This window comes from Ostrea edulis, chromosome 6, assembly GCF_947568905.1.
Source record: "Ostrea edulis chromosome 6, xbOstEdul1.1, whole genome shotgun sequence".
Classification (NCBI taxonomy): domain Eukaryota; kingdom Metazoa; phylum Mollusca; class Bivalvia; order Ostreida; family Ostreidae; genus Ostrea; species Ostrea edulis.
In genome coordinates, this window is record NC_079169.1 from 26,868,249 (window position 1) to 26,884,025 (window position 15,777).

The 15,777-nt window shown below is 45.9% G+C and overlaps 1 protein-coding gene across 1 annotated transcript in view; it reads right to left on the reverse strand.

Annotated features, from left to right (window-relative positions):
* LOC125647869 (MAM and LDL-receptor class A domain-containing protein 2-like) overlaps positions 1-14,827 on the reverse strand; it is a 54,674-nt gene extending 39,847 nt beyond the window's left edge. The window contains exon 1 of the mRNA XM_056142202.1: positions 14,707-14,827. The gene's annotated coding sequence lies outside the window, so the exon portion shown is untranslated. The remainder of the gene's footprint in view (positions 1-14,706) is intronic.
* Positions 14,828-15,777: the final 950 nt, after the last annotated feature.

The window sequence follows — 15,777 nt, forward strand, 5'->3', positions numbered from 1 at the left end:
ACACCTACTTTTGAGGGATACCAGATAAGCTTTACCACCCTGCGAGCCCTATGCTAGACCTGCCTTTCAAGGATACCAAGTTAATTATCAAGGCTCAACTAGCCCGGGTTCTTGGGCCCTAAAATCACCTACTTTTGAGGGATACCAGATAAGCTTTACCACCCAGGGAGACCTATGCTAGACCTGCCTTTCAGGGATACCAAGTTAATTATCAAGGCTCAACTAGCCCGGGTAACCGGGCGATCTAAACACCTACTTTTGAGGGATACCAGATAAGCTTTACCATCCAGCGAGCCCTATGCTAGACCTGCCTTTCAGGGATACCGAGTTAATTATCAAGGCTCAACTAGCCCGGGTAACCAGGCCTTAAAGTCACCTACTTTTGAGGGATACCAGATAAGCTTTACCACCCTGCGAGCCCTATGCTAGACCTGCCTTTCAAGGATACCAAGTTAATTATCAAGGCTCAACTAGCCCGGGTTCTTGGGCCCTAAAATCACCTACTTTTGAGGGATACCAGATAAGCTTTACCACCCAGCGAGCCCTATGCTAGACCTGCCTTTCAGGGATACCGAGTTAATTATCAAGGCTCAACTAGCCCGGGTAACCGGGCGATCTAAACACCTACTTTTGAGGGATACCAGATAAGCTTTACCACCCAGCGAGACCTATGCTAGACCTGCCTTTCAGGGATACCAAGTTAATTATCAAGGCTCAACTAGCCCGGGTAACCGGGCGATCTAAACACCTACTTTTGAGGGATACCAGATAAGCTTTACCACCCAGCGAGACCTATGCTAGACCTGCCTTTCAGGGATACCGAGTTAATTATCAAGGGTCAACTAGCCCGGGTTCCCGGGCCCTAAAGTCACCTACTTTTGAGGGATACCAGATAAGCTTTACCACCCAGCGAGCCCTATGCTAGACCTGCCTTTCAGGGATACCGAGTTAATTATCAAGGCTCAACTAGCCCGGGTAACCGGGAGATCTAAACACCTACTTTTGAGGGATACCAGATAAGCTTTACCCTAATTATGGTGTTCTTAAACCTAACCCTAGTTGCCCGCCTAATTAAAATATCAAGTCCCGTGGGTAGAGTAATTAAGGTGTGGGCACGGCGTGGGTGTTAGATCCTGCGGAAATCGCCAAGTTTTAACGTGTCCCAACCCCCGGGACGCTAGGGGTTTTTTTGGACAAAGTTATGGCAAAATCCCTAAAAAGGCGAAAAATGCCCTTAAAAAGGATTAGATAAAACTAACTAGGGGTTGAATAGGGGGTCAAAATTAAGGGCTAACCCTGTGGGAAGGGATAGCCCAGCACCCCTAGAAATATGGCTCCAAGGGACCCAGGAACGAGGATGGTCTGAGGGGTATAACCAACTTACCCTATAATAATGTCTAAGTACAAAAGTACTTCATTTTTTTGGGTTAATAGTATGTTTTTCTTTTTCCTTGGATTTTTACCCTGGTCCGAGGGACAATGGTTGAAAACCTACCCTCCCAAAATTGCAGCCTGATCCCCAACTTGGGGGCTGGGGATGGACTTGAAGTGTGTTTTTTTTTAAGCCAAGACTGGTCCTAACATCTCATATCGGTGGCCAGTTCGGACCTTTTTTCAACCCCCACCCCGGGTGCTAAGCGCCCCCTCAGAGATTTTTTCTGGGTGGGGTAATAAAGAGAGGACCCTGCCCTACGGATCTGGCAAGTTTCGCGCCTGAAATCAGCCTGGAAAGGGGATAGGATGATGTTTTACTAAGGTAGCCACTTGCCCTTAAAGTGCAGGGCTCGCTCTAAAAGGGTTTTTTCAGGGTTGTGCCCCTTTAGAAAAGGGGATTAGACCCCTTCTTTCGACCCCAAAGGACCCCCAACATTTCAGATCGGCTCCTAAAAGGATATTACAGAAGAAGTCAAAGGCGACGGGTGACACTCCAGTTACTTCCCGGAGGCCTTGGGGAGTGGTCTTGGCCCCTAGCCCCTATTTTCAACCATGGGGCAATAGAGTGGGGCCAGGTCATGTTTGGGTGCTAAGGGGTCTTCGGTAGCCCCAAAGACTTGGGCTCAGTGAAGAATCAAAGTCGCCGACTCGCCCCAAAAGGGTGGGGCTAGGGTGGGGGTCAGACAGATCCTTTACCCTTGACCCAGGCACCTGATTTTTGGGTCCCGAATTGCACAATCCTTTCTATGTTGGCCCTGTAAAGGGCAACAAGATCCCTCAACGGATCTTGGAGATAGCGTCTTTCAAAAATTGCCCATTTTCACCAGTTTGACCATTGGGGGACTTCAGTCCTGACCCCATATTTCCGCTACCCTGTACGACGCTGTTCTTTTGGGATCTCATAGGGGAGGTTTGGGGTCCTATCTCACGTGAATGTCGATTCCCTAGCACTAAGGCTTCTAGGACTTCCGGCCCTTCAAAAAAGTAGAAAAAAGTGAAAAAATCGACTTGGGCCCCACTTGACCCCTGATTTCAAGGGGCTAAATTTCCCCCGTGGGAGTCGAGGGCTGTCCCTTAAGAGGTTCCTCGCGAAAATTGGAACCCTCCAACCCCCTCGACCTTAGGGCAACGACTCTTAGAAAAAAGGTCGAAAATGGAAACATGGGGTCCATTGGGGAGTTGTTGTCAACAAACCTTTTGAGGATAGACAATGCCTCTCTAGGATTGGGTAAAACATAGATGGGGCTCAAACGCACTCAAAAATGACCCAAAATTCGAAGGTTACCATATGGGCCCTTCGACCCCAAGGGGCAACAGACCCCATGAGGGGCGACTACCATCCCTATTAAGGGTCCTCCGGTAATTTGAGCTCTCTAGCCCCATCAGTTCCGGACCCGCGAAAAAATGATTTTGAGGTGATGACCGGGAAGGGACAAAATTCCGACTTTTCAAAAAAAGGGGGCTCACTGGCCCCGGACCTGTTGGGGTCGCGTCCCCGAAGGGCCCTTCAGCTCATACTAGACCCGGAAGCCCAAACACCCCCAAAAAGTTATTCAAAAAGGAATATCACTCGTGCGAACAATGCTTGCATGGGACAAATTGGCCCCATGGGGTCCGAGAGGCACCCCATGGAAGGGGCCTCGAACCGATTGGGGGCCCATTGCCCCATCCGTTCCAGAGCACCAAACCTTAAAAGAAAAGGAGTACTCCCCATGGGATTCCCGATGACCGGAGGGGCCATGTCACCCCATGAGGATTTCGGATCGCCCCCTTCCGAGGGTCCCTCTGTCGAATTGGGGACCCTTTGCCTCACTTCTGTCAGGTAGCCATTTTGGCCTTAAAACACTTAGACAATTTTCCAGGACCCAGTAGCCATTTCTGCCCTCCAAGTAGCCAAGTAGCCCTATAAAAATCACCCCTCTTTCCAGCAAGCACGGTGACCATACCTCGGGACCTAGGGACCCCATTTTCCGCACAGGAACTCCCAGAAAGGGGCTCTGTTGACCCCTAGAAGGGCAACTCCCAACAAGGGTCGAAAGTGGATTGGGGTCACCCCTTTAGAAGGGTGTGGTCAGGGTGGGTATTTAGCCCTCTAGCCCCAATACGACCCCATGGGGCCACAGAGTGCGACCCCAACATTTCTCGCACAGAAAGGGGTCTGGTTTGGCCCCCATCCAGTAGGTCTCAGTCCTGACTATAAAAATGTTGGCCCCATCCCTGATGGCCCCTGACCCCACTGGGGCTCTGGGACCCCACAGGGATCGAGATCGCCCCCTTCCAAGGACCCTTTTCCAAATTGGGGTATCCTAGCCTCATCGACCCCGGACCTACAGGTCTTGCACTAGAGGGTGATCACTCAGGAAAATCCTGCCCCAGGGGGCAAACTGGACCCATGGGGCATCAAGGGGGCCCCATCCAAGGTCCTTGTCCCAATTTCAGTTCCGTAGCCCCTTCCACTCCGGAGCTACAAAATTTGCAAAAAGGGTCCAAAAGAGAAAAAGGGGCTATTTCGGAGGGTTCATATCTCGGTACCCGAAGTACTTGGGGACCCTATTTTTTGCCCCCCCCGACCCCTAGAGGGGTTCTCTTACGATCCCTGGAAAGGCAGGTCCCTAAAGGGACCCACAATAGTTTGGGGCCACCCTCTTAAAAGGGTCATGTCAGGTAACATTTATGGCCCTTAGCCCCAAATGGATCCCACGTGGGCACAGAGTTGGGCCCCACTAATCTTCAAAACAAATAGGGTTAGGTCTGACCCCATCATGAGGGGCTTGACCAGTGGTTAAAAAATTCTAGCCCCACCCATGGGGACTGATGACTCCAAGGGGACCCATTTGCCCCACAGGGACCGAGAACGGACCTCTCTTAAGCCCCATCCTAAATTGGGGCCCGCTAGCCCATCGATCCCAGCGCTGCACGTCTACCAGTGAAGGGTGACCCATTTTTCAACTCCGTCCACAAGGGGCAAACTGGCCCCAGAACCCTCGAAGGTGACCCCTCTCAAGGTCTCTCCCGAACTTTGAGTCTTCTGGTCCCACAAGTTTGGCAGTGACCCCTCTTTTAAAAAGGCTGTTATTCAGGTAGCGAAAATGGCCCTAAAAGGTAGTCAAAATGGCACTTAAACAAAAACGTAAACAATCCCAGAAGTTTGAGAGTGAGCCATTTTTTCAGATTGCGGATCTTCCGGTAGCCAAAACGGCTATTAAAAAACGTTTAAAATCCCCAACTTTCGATTGGTCATATCTCAGGACCGAAAGTACCTAGGAACCCCATTTTTTGGCCCTGGATCCCTCGAAGGGTTCTTGGTTGATCCCCGGAAGAATAGATCCCTAAAGGGGCCGGCAATAGTTTGGAGCCACCCTCTTCAAAGGGTCATGCCGGGATAAGGTTTTTAGCTCTTTGCCCAAACTCGACCCCATGGGGCCATACAGTTGGGCCCAATAATATTAGCCCCTTAAAAAATATGGGGCTGACCCCATCAAGTGGGGCTCAGTCAGCAGTCTAAAAATTCTTAACCACCCTTTGGTGACCCCTGACCCCAAGGGGGCAAATTTGCCCCACAAGATTAGGGAACGGACCCCTCTTATCCCCAGTCCCAAATGGGGTCCTCTAGCCCCATCGACCCCAGAGCTACAAGTCCTCGAGTAAAGGGTGTCACCCTGAAACACTTGGGTCCCAAGGGGGCAAATGAGCCCCATGGGGCTCCAAGCCGCTCTCCTTGAATGCCCCTGCCCAAATTTGGGTCCCCTAGCTCCACCCACTCTCGAGCCCCATAACTTGCAAAGAGGGTCGAAATCGGCAAAGTGGGGCTCTGTTGGAGGGTTTATATCTCGGGACAGGAAGTAGCTAGGGATCCCATTTTTTTGCCCTGAACCCCATGAAGGGGTTCTGTCGACACCCTGAAGAACAGGTCCTTTGAGGGGCCGGCAAAAGTTTGGAGTCACCCTCTTTAAAGGGTCATGTCGGGGTAGGGTTTTTAGCCCTTTGCCCCAAATCGACCTCATGGGGCAATGCAGTGGGGCCCCATGATATTAGCCACTCAAAAAATTGGGGGCTGACTCCATCAAATGGGGCTGAGTCGGCAGTCTAAAAGTTCTTAACCCCCCCTTTGGGGACCCCTGACCCGAAGGGGAAAAATTTGCCCCCACGGGTGCCTAGACCGAACCCCTCTTAGGCCCCATCCCAAATTAGGGTCCCCTAGCCCAATCAACTTTAGAGCTAGAAGTCCTCCAGTAAAGGGTGTCACTAAAAAAACATTGGCCTTAAGGGGGCAAATGAACCCCAGGGGGCTCGAAGACGTTCCCTTTGAAGGCCCCTGCCTAAATTTGGGTCCCCTAGCCCCATCCAATCTCGAGCCCCAACACTTCGAAATCGGCAAAAGGGGGCAAATTTCTAGTCTCATATCTCGGGACCGGAAGTACCTAGGGACTCAATTTTTTTAGCCCTGGACCCCTCGAAGGACTTTCTGTCGACACCCGGAAGGGCAGGACCAAAAGGGGGCTTTACAATAGTTTGAGGTCATCCTCTTCAAAGGGTCATGCCGGGGTAGGGTTTTTAGCACTTTGCCCCAAATCGACCCCAAGTGGGCACAGAGTGGGGCCCCACTAGTTCTGGAAACGAATAGGGTTAGGTCTGGCCCCATCATGAGGGGCTCGACCAGTGGTTAAAAAATTCTGGGAACTGCTGACCCCAAGGGGGCCAATTTACCCAACAGGGGCCGAGAACGGACCCTTCTTACGCCCCATTCCAAATTGGGGTGCTCTAGCCCCATCGACCCCAGAGCTACACGTTTTCCAGTAAAGGGTGACCTTTCTAAAACTTCTGCCTCGTTGGGGCAAACTGGCCCCAGGGGGCTCGAGAGAGACAACACGGAAGGCCCCTCCCTAATCTTGAGTCCTCTGGCCCCACCCATTTGGCAGTGACGGGTCTTTGAAAAAAGCCATAATTCCGGTAGCCAAACCTGCCCTTAAAAGTAACCAAAATTGCCCTTAAAATGTAAAATTCTCCATTTCTCCAATGGGCCATAATTCGGTACCGGAAGTACCTAGGGACCCCATCTTCTCAAAAACTGACCCCAAATGGGGCCCTCTGATGACTCAGCGAAGGCCAGGCCTCATGAGGGGGCCAGAGTGGATTGGCATGACAACTTTAGAAAGGTAGGGTCGTGATAGGTGTTTTGCCCCTTAGGACCCCATGGGGCAACAGAGTGGGGCCAGTCCTTTTGCCACTCGGGAAAAGTCCGGTCTGGCCCCATCAACTTCGGCCCAGTCGGAATTCAAAAAATGTTGGCCCCACTTTTAAGGACCCCTGACCCCAAAAGGGCCGATTTGTCCCAAAGCGACCGAGAACGGACCCCTTTTAGGCCCCATCCCAAATTGGGGTCCTCTAGCCCCATCGACCCCAGACCTACAAGTCCTCCAGTAAAGGGTGTCACCCACTTTGGCCCCACTGGGGCAAATAAGTTCCATGGGGCTCCAAGGCGCTCATCACGAAGGCCCCTTCCCAAATTTGGGTCCCCTAGCCCCACCCATTCTCGAGCCCCAAAACTTGCAAAAAGGGTCGAAATCGGCCAAGGGGGCTCTCTTTGAGGGCTCATATCTCGGTACCGGAAATACCTAGGGACCCCAGTTTTTAATCCTGGACCCCACGAAGGGTCTTCGGACGACCACTATAAGGGCAGGTTCTTAAATGGTCTCACAATAGTTTGGGGTCACCCTCTTAAAAGGGTCATGTCGGAGTAGGGTTTTTCTTATGTATAGCAACCATTGGTGTAGCACCAATCATCGGGGAACCAGTTTAGGTTGAGACCCAATCGGAATTCCTTGAATGTCTCGCGCACTATCATTCTCTCAACAAAGGGGGCGTTACGCAAGCTTCTCTTACCAGAGGTGGCGTTACGCAAGCGTCGCTTATACCTCTGTCAACGTTTGGAATCACGTGATAATATAATCACAGGATATAAACAATTATTCTCGTTTCCTTTCCCTTTAAAAGTAGCGCACAGAACACTGGGTAGAGAATGGCGCACTATGTCGAGTGCACGAGACATTCGAGGCGTTCCGATTGGGTTGGGACCTAGGTAAACTGGTACCCTGTTAATCTCGCTTCTCTCGTGTGAAGCACCAATCAGTAGGGAACCAGTTTAGGACCTAAGGTAGTCTCGTGCAACCAGACGCTCGGCTGTCTCCAGAAATCTCCGACGAGCAGAGATTTTCGTTGCAGATTTGCCGAGACAGCCGAGTGTCTGGTTGAACGAGACTAGACCTAGGTCGGGTATGACGTAACAATGGAAGCCGGGAGCGGTATGACGTAGGAATGCAAAAGCGTACAAACTCCCCGTCGAGGCCTCACTGCGTCACCTATGTATAGACATCTCCTATGTGACGCAGTACAATATACAGATTTGTATATTGTGAGTCCGCGATTATCACGCGGGCAAATAACACTAAAGAAGTAGTTCGTAGTTAAAGCTTGAAAATATTGACATTAAGAGCATATATATAAAAGTATGGATTTTATTTTAAATATAAAATTATCAAAAGATCATTAAAGAGAAGGGAGACTGTTCAAATTATAGTGTAAAGTAATAAACTTGTTGTTTACGTTCTTGATTTGAACTATTTACGTTTGACGTTATGGTTCTTTTTTCGTCATTCTACAGTGACGTCACACAGTATACAATCGCTATCCCATAATGCCTAACTGGAAGAATTTGGTTTGTGAGCAAACGAACTCTGGCGGAAGTTTGAAGAGCGATATGACGTTAAGTCGAGCATGACGTAACAATGGGAGTTATTAGCTTTACGTCGGGAAAATAACGTTAAAAAAATTGAAATAGCAGAGAACACAATGACGTAACAATTGCAGTAATATGTGATATAGGTGTAATGGTATTTTGTAGTATGGGTGGTGGTATGTGGAGTATGGGCAGTGTAATAGTATGTGGTGTATAGGTTGTAGTTGATAGTGTATGGGTGGTATACACCACATACCACCACCCATACAATCACCTATATCACCTCCTATACATACATGGTACCACTGGCACACTTATTATTAACACCTTTAAATACTACGCCGACTTGATCGATTTTTCCCTTGTCATTGCTACGTCATAGCGCTCTTGGCTTTCTCAATTTTTTCTGCGTTATCATTACAACATAGCGCTCCCAACTTCTATTGTTACGTCATATCCGACTTGACGTCACAGGTCTCTTGTATTTTTATATCATACCCTAAACTGGTTCCCCGCTGATTTGCAAGAGAAGCGAGGTCAACAGGGTACCATTTCATATCATACCCGACCTAGTTCATCCCAATCGTAACTACTCGGCTATTTCCGCAACCGCAAATGAACCTCATATGTGGATCGACGCCATCATAGTCTATTACCATGTGTACAGAAATGCAACTATGACGTCACAGGCGTACGTTACAATATGAAACGCGAGCTTTCAAATGCATTTAAGATATCATACATGTCTAAGGTATTCTACCACTATTATTTTTTACTTTTATGTTTATGTATTGGAGTGAATAAGACGTTAATGATACCAAAACTGAATCTCTGGTGAAAATATAAATAATACATTATACAAGGATTCGGTTTTGGCCTTTTAACCTAATCCACAGGCGCGCTTCCGGCGAAGAAATGCATCAATTTTATGCAATTCTTGCGCCGATCCACGTCCGAGTCTTTTTACCGGTTACGGAAAAAGGCGAGCGCGTGATCCGATTGAGTCCATCCTAATCCTACGTCATTGACATTTTACGTTATAGCGCTAATGGCTTATATTGTTACATCATCACTTGACCTTTGACCCACCTATCAATGCTGTTTATACTTACAAGGAATGTGATATTGCAGAAAAGAAGGATCAATTATATGCGTAACTCTCAATTAGATTTTTCACCCAAGATTTATAATAAATCATTTCTTTTTATGGTAATGTTGGTATATCAGTAACAATTCTGATTACATATACATGTAGTTGCAATGTCTCAAGCTCTCTCAATGCAATGATACATGCTTTTGCCCAAAATATGATGATATATCTTGAGTATATATTTAAATACAGATAAAAATATTATTATCTTACCTTCACTCAGTGGACTTATTGATTAAACTGCAAAATCAAAATAAATGAGGAGCCTTTCTTTTATACTGCAGTCGGAGAGAGAGGGGGAGAAAAAGAAAGGGAGAGAGAGAGGGATGAATAGAGAGATAAAGAGGTGAGAATGAGAGAGAGAGATAAAGAGGAGAGGGTAGTGAGTGAAGGGAGAGAGGGGAAGGGTGGTACAGAGAGAGGAGGAAGAAGACAGGAGACATGGAGAGAGAGGAGGAGGAAGGGTGGGGAGAGAGAGGGGCAAGAGAGAAAGGGAAAGACAGGCATGGAGGCATTGAGTAGGGAGAGATAGATTAGACCGAGAGTGAGTGAGAGGAAAGGTGGGAGGAGGTAGACAGACAAGAGAGCGAGAGAAAGAAAGACAAGAGAGCGAGAGAAAGAAAAACAGTAACAACTAACACCCAATATAATATGTGCACACATTCATTTACAAACTATCATAGCTGATGAGCTTAATCAGTCTATCAAAAATTAAAATTCCGTACTAAATGTTGTTTTAATTTGATCTAGTCAATGCAACATGGTGATTATTTCATAACGTTTAAGGATGTCCATGGAGATTTTTTTATCATTACAGTGTAGCGTCATTTCCATTACAGTACGAAGTGTTTCTCATTTACTAGTATTTTACATCTTAGTTCCATAGTAATAACTATGCTAGGCGCGAAATACGTTATTGTAATAGCTTCATTTGTGCACAATAGTCCCCAAAGGCAGCTTAGCAAAACACCATAGGAATTGGCTTAGCTGTCCAAGGATTACTAACTCCGTATCTCTAAAAGGCAGATCTTATGAATCGATCTTTGTATAGGAAATCAAAAATACTATCCTTAAAAGGCAGATTAGTACCGTAGCCTACAAATCGTACTACACTCGTCGTTATGCGTTGCTGATTAACTCAGTATCCCTGAAAGGCAGGTTTGCCATAGGGCTCGCTGGGTGGCAAAGCTTATCTGGTATCCCTCAAAAGTAGGTGTTTAGATCGCCCGGGAACCCGGGCTAGTTAAGCCCTATTAATAAACTTGGTATCCCTGAAAGGCAGGTCTAGCATAGGGCTCGCTGGGTGGTAAAGCTTATCTGGTATCCCTCAAAAGTAGGTGACTGTAGCGCCTGGGAACTTGGGCTAGTTGAGCGTCGATAATTAACTCGGTATCCCTAAATGGCAGGTCTGATATAGGGCTCGTTGGGCGACAAAGCTTATCTGATATCCCTCAAAAGTAGGTGACTTTAGCGCCCGGGAACTTGGGCTAGTTGAGCGTCGATAATTAAATCGGTATCCCTGAAAGGCAGGTCTGATAAAGGGCTCGTTGGGTGGCAAAGCTTATCTGGTATCCCTCAAAGGTAGGTAACTTTAGCGCCTGGGAACTTGGGCTAGTTGAGCATCGATAATTTAGTCGGTATCCCTGAAAGGCAGGTCTGATATAGGGCTCGCTGGGTGGCAAAGCTTATCTGGTATCCCTCAAAAGTAGGTGACTGTAGCGTCTGGGAACTTGGGCTAGTTGAGCGTCGATAATTAACTCGGTATCCCTAAATGGCAGGTCTGATATAGGGCTCGTTGGGCGGCAAAGCTTATCTGGTATCCCTCAAAAGTAGGTGTTTAGATCACCCGGGAACCCAGGCTTGTTGAGCCCTATCAATTAACTTGGTATCCCTCAACGGCAGGGTTAGCATAGGTCTCGCTTGGTGGCAAAGCGTATCTGGTATCCCTCAAAAGTAGGTAACTTTAGCGCCTGGGAACTTGGGCTAGTTGAGCCTTGATAATTAACTCGGTATCTCTGAAAGGCAGGTCAGATATAGGGCTCGCTGAGTGACAAAGCTTATCTGGTATCCCTCAAAAGTAGGTGACTTTAGCGCCCGGGAACTTGGGCTAGTTGAGCATCGATAATTAAGTCGGTATCCCTGAAAGGCAGGTCTGATATAGGGCTCGCTGGGTGGTAAAGCTTATCTGGTATCCCTCAAAAGTAGGTGTTTAGATCGCCCGGTTACCCGGGCTAGTTGAGCCTTGATAATTAACTTGGTATCCCTGAAAGGCAGGTCTAGCATAGGGCTTGCTGGGTGGTAAAGCTTATTTGGTATCCCTCAAAAGTAGGTGTTTAGATCGCTCGGTTACCCGGGCTAGTTGAGCCTTGATGATTAACTTGGTATCCCTGAAAGGCAGGTCTAGCATAGGTCTCGCTGTGTGGTAAAGCTTATCTGGTATCCCTCAAAAGTAGGTGTTTAAATCACCAGGGAACCTGGGCTAGTTGAGCCTTGATAATTAACTCGGTATCCCTGAAAGGCAGGTCTAGCATAGGGCTCGCTGGGTGGTAAAGCTTATCTGGTATCCCTCAAAAGTAGGTGTTTAGATCGCCCGGTTACCCGGGCTAGTTGAGCCTTGATAATTAACTTGGTATCCCTGAAAGGCAGGTCTAGCATAGGGCTCGCTGGGTGGTAAAGCTTATCTGGTATCCCTCAAAAGTAGGTGACTTTAGGGCCCGGGAACCCGGGCTAGTTGACCCTTGATAATTAACTCGGTATCCCTGAAAGGCAGGTCTAGCATAGGGCTCGCTGGGTGGTAAAGCTTATCTGGTATCCCTCAAAAGTAGGTGTTTAGATCTCCCGGGAACCCGGGCTAGTTGAGCCTTGATAATTAACTCGGTATCCCTGAAAGGCAGGTCTAGCATAGGGCTCGCTGGGTGGTAAAGCTTATCTGGTATCCCTCAAAAGTAGGTGTTTAGATCTCCCGGTTACCCGGGCTAGTTGAGCCTTGATAATTAACTCGGTATCCCTGAAAGGCAGGTCTAGCATAGGGCTCGCTGGGTGGTAAAGCTTATCTGGTATCCCTCAAAAGTAGGTGTTTAGATCGCCCGGGAACCCGGGCTAGTTGAGCCCTATTAATGAACTTAGTATCCCTGAAAGGCAGGTCTGGGATAGGGCTCGCTGGGTGGTAAAGCTTATCTGGTATCCCTCAAAAGTAGGTGTTTAGATCGCCCGGGAACCCGGGCTAGTTGAGCCCTATTAATAAACTTGGTATCCCTGAAAGGCAGGTCTAGCATAGGGCTCGCTGGGTGGTAAAGCTTATGTGGTATCCCTCAAAAGTAGGTGACTTTAGGGCCCGGGAACCCGGGCTAGTTGACCCTTGATAATTAACTCGGTATCCCTGAAAGGCAGGTCTAGCATAGGGCTCGCTGGGTGGTAAAGCTTATCTGGTATCCCTCAAAAGTAGGTGACTTTAGGGCCCGGGAACCCGGGCTAGTTTACCCTCGATAATTAACTCGGTATCCCTGAAAGGCAGGTCTAGCATAGGGCTCGCTGGGTGGTAAAGCTTATCTGGTATCCCTCAAAAGTAGGTGATTTTAGGGCTCAGGAACCCGGACTAGTTGATCCTTGATAATTAACTTGGTATCCCTGAAAGGCAGGTCTAGCATAGGTCTCGCTGGGTGGTAAAGCTTATCTGGTATCCCTCAAAAGTAGGTGACTTTAGGGCCCGGTTACCCGGGCTAGTTGAGCCTTGATAATTAACTCGGTATCCCTGAAAGGCAGGTCTAGCATAGGGCTCGCTGGGTGGTAAAGCTTATCTGGTATCCCTCAAAAGTAGGTGTTTAGATCGCCCGGTTACCCGGGCTAGTTGAGCCTTGATAATTAACTCGGTATCCCTGAAAGGCAGGTCTAGCATAGGGCTCGCTGGGTGGTAAAGCTTATCTGGTATCCCTCAAAAGTAGGTGTTTAGATCGCCCGGTTACCCGGGCTAGTTGAGCCTTGATAATTAACTCGGTATCCCTGAAAGGCAGGTCTAGCATAGGGCTCGCTGGGTGGTAAAGCTTATCTGGTATCTCTCAAAAGTAGGTGACTTTTGGGCCCGGGAACCCGGGCTAGTTGAGCCTTGATAATTAACTCGGTATCCCTGAAAGGCAGGTCTAGCATAGGGCTCGCTGAGTGGCAAAGCTTATCTGGTATCCCTCAAAAGTAGGTGTTTAGATCTCCCGGGAACCTGGGCTAGTTGAGCCTTATTAAGTAACTTGGTATCCCTGAAAGGCAGGGCTAGCATAGGCCTGGCTGGGTGGCAAAGCTTATCTGGTATCCCTCAAAAGTAGGTGTATATATCGCCCTGGATCTTGAGTTAGTTTGGTCTTAATAATTAACTCGATATCCAAAAGCAGGTTTTGAGGAATGGTCTTTTTAGTGAGTTATAATGTTGAATGAAAGTTTTGAGTTGATTTTGTGTACTGAATGAGGGGGGGGGGGTAATTAAAATAATTTCTATGATTAACTTTTGATCAAAAATACCCTTCTGTACTTTCAAAAATAATTTCTAAAGATATGTTACGTTGACCACCGCTAGATATCATCAGTTTTGCTTTTAATAAGACTTCTTATTAAATATTATTTTTTTCCATGTTGCATTCGCTGTTTTATCTACTTCCTAGGGGCGAGATCGAAAGTTCAATGTCTGACAAAAAAACTAAATTCACATAGTTTTTACGTCCCCCCCCCCCTATCCGCCCCCACAACGACCCCCTAAACTAGATATGATGAGTGTTTAAACTATAATCGATTAACAAGTAAGAACAAACGCGTATAAATAACTCTGTATACCCTATCTTCTGTTTATTCACAAATGAAAGTGTAGATTAAAACTATCAAATGTTCATTAAAATGTAATATCGTCATGTACTTTTAACAGTCACTTGTCTTTCTCCTTTTTCGACTAATGTGTAATCGATGTCGGATGAGAGAAACTTACAGAAGTTTTAACACCCCCCCCTAACTATTTGAATTTAGATTTTTATCCGAAATCAATCTGTTGATCTCGCCCCTTACAGTTTTTTATATCAAATTTCTTACTGTTTTTAACATCTGAGAGAATTAGGGTTTGATTAATTATGTTAATTAAATAATACTCTGTATACTTTCTATCAAATCGTATTTCTCTCCATATTGCGTTCATTGCTTTATTTATTTCTTAAATTTTTAATAGTTCAGCTAATTAGGGTTTAATTAGTAATCTTAATTAGTAAAAAAAATCCCAACAATTTTCTTTGCCTTCTTTATCGTAAACACATTTCTTTACGAAATTATTCGACGTACGACTTATCTTTCTATCTATGATCAGGGGCAAGTAACTCGTGGGTCACCTGCTTTTGAGGGATACCATCTAGTCATAACCAAATAGTACATTCCATTACAGGTCTGTACTAAAAGTTTCACTGGGTTTAGTAGATTGATTTACAGGTTATATTATTTTAAAAGTTCATAATAAAACTGTTGTAGCAGGACAGCGTGCTTCAGTATGGTGAAGTGACATTTTGTGAAGTGGAGTGTTCCGGTCGTGTATGTGGATGTACTGTGTGCAGTAAACAACGAGGATGAATTTTCATATTGTAAAACACACCGAACAGTTAAATTTTATATATGCTTAGAAATATGGAGCGCCGAATTAACCTAAACTCAAATAATTGAAGATATTTTCAATTATTTGAAGACATCAATTCATTTGATGTGCGAAACAATTTAATTAAAGATCTCCTCAAATAAATTATGATATATTTAATTCTGAATTATTGCGCGCATTAATTGAATTGATGATAGCATTAATTCTTCAGCTGAATTAATGCGCGATTTAATTATCTCTTCAAATGAATTAATGATATCAACAATTGAATTGAGGCGCGCTACAATTCAATTGAAGAGAGCAATAATTGATATAATTCGCGCATTAAATCAATTGATGAGTACGGTTCTCCAAATGTATTAGTGCCATGTTTTTACATTTTATTTTTTATACAATGTATTTTACACTTTAATCTGTAAATTTTGCACTTTAATCTGGAAAATTTACACTTTAATCTGTAAATTTTACACTTTAATCTGTAAATTTTGCACATTAATCTGTAAATTTTACACTTTAATCTGTAAATTTTACTCTTTAATCTGTAAATTTTACACTTTAATCTGTAAAACTTATACAATAATCATACCGTATTTTACAGCATGGCCATTCCCTGTGTACTGTAGGTAATGGACCAGGATAATTTAATTGGGAAGTATCTTAAACAGGGCATACATCTTATATAAGAAAAAAAAAGTTCCTTATTTTAATAATTTTTGAACAGCTATTGATCATATATCACACAAACAAGTGATAGGCAAATGACCTGTCAGACGATTAAAGTGTAAAATTTACAGATTAAAGTGTAAAATTTACAGATTAAAGTGTAAAATTTACAGATTAAAGTGT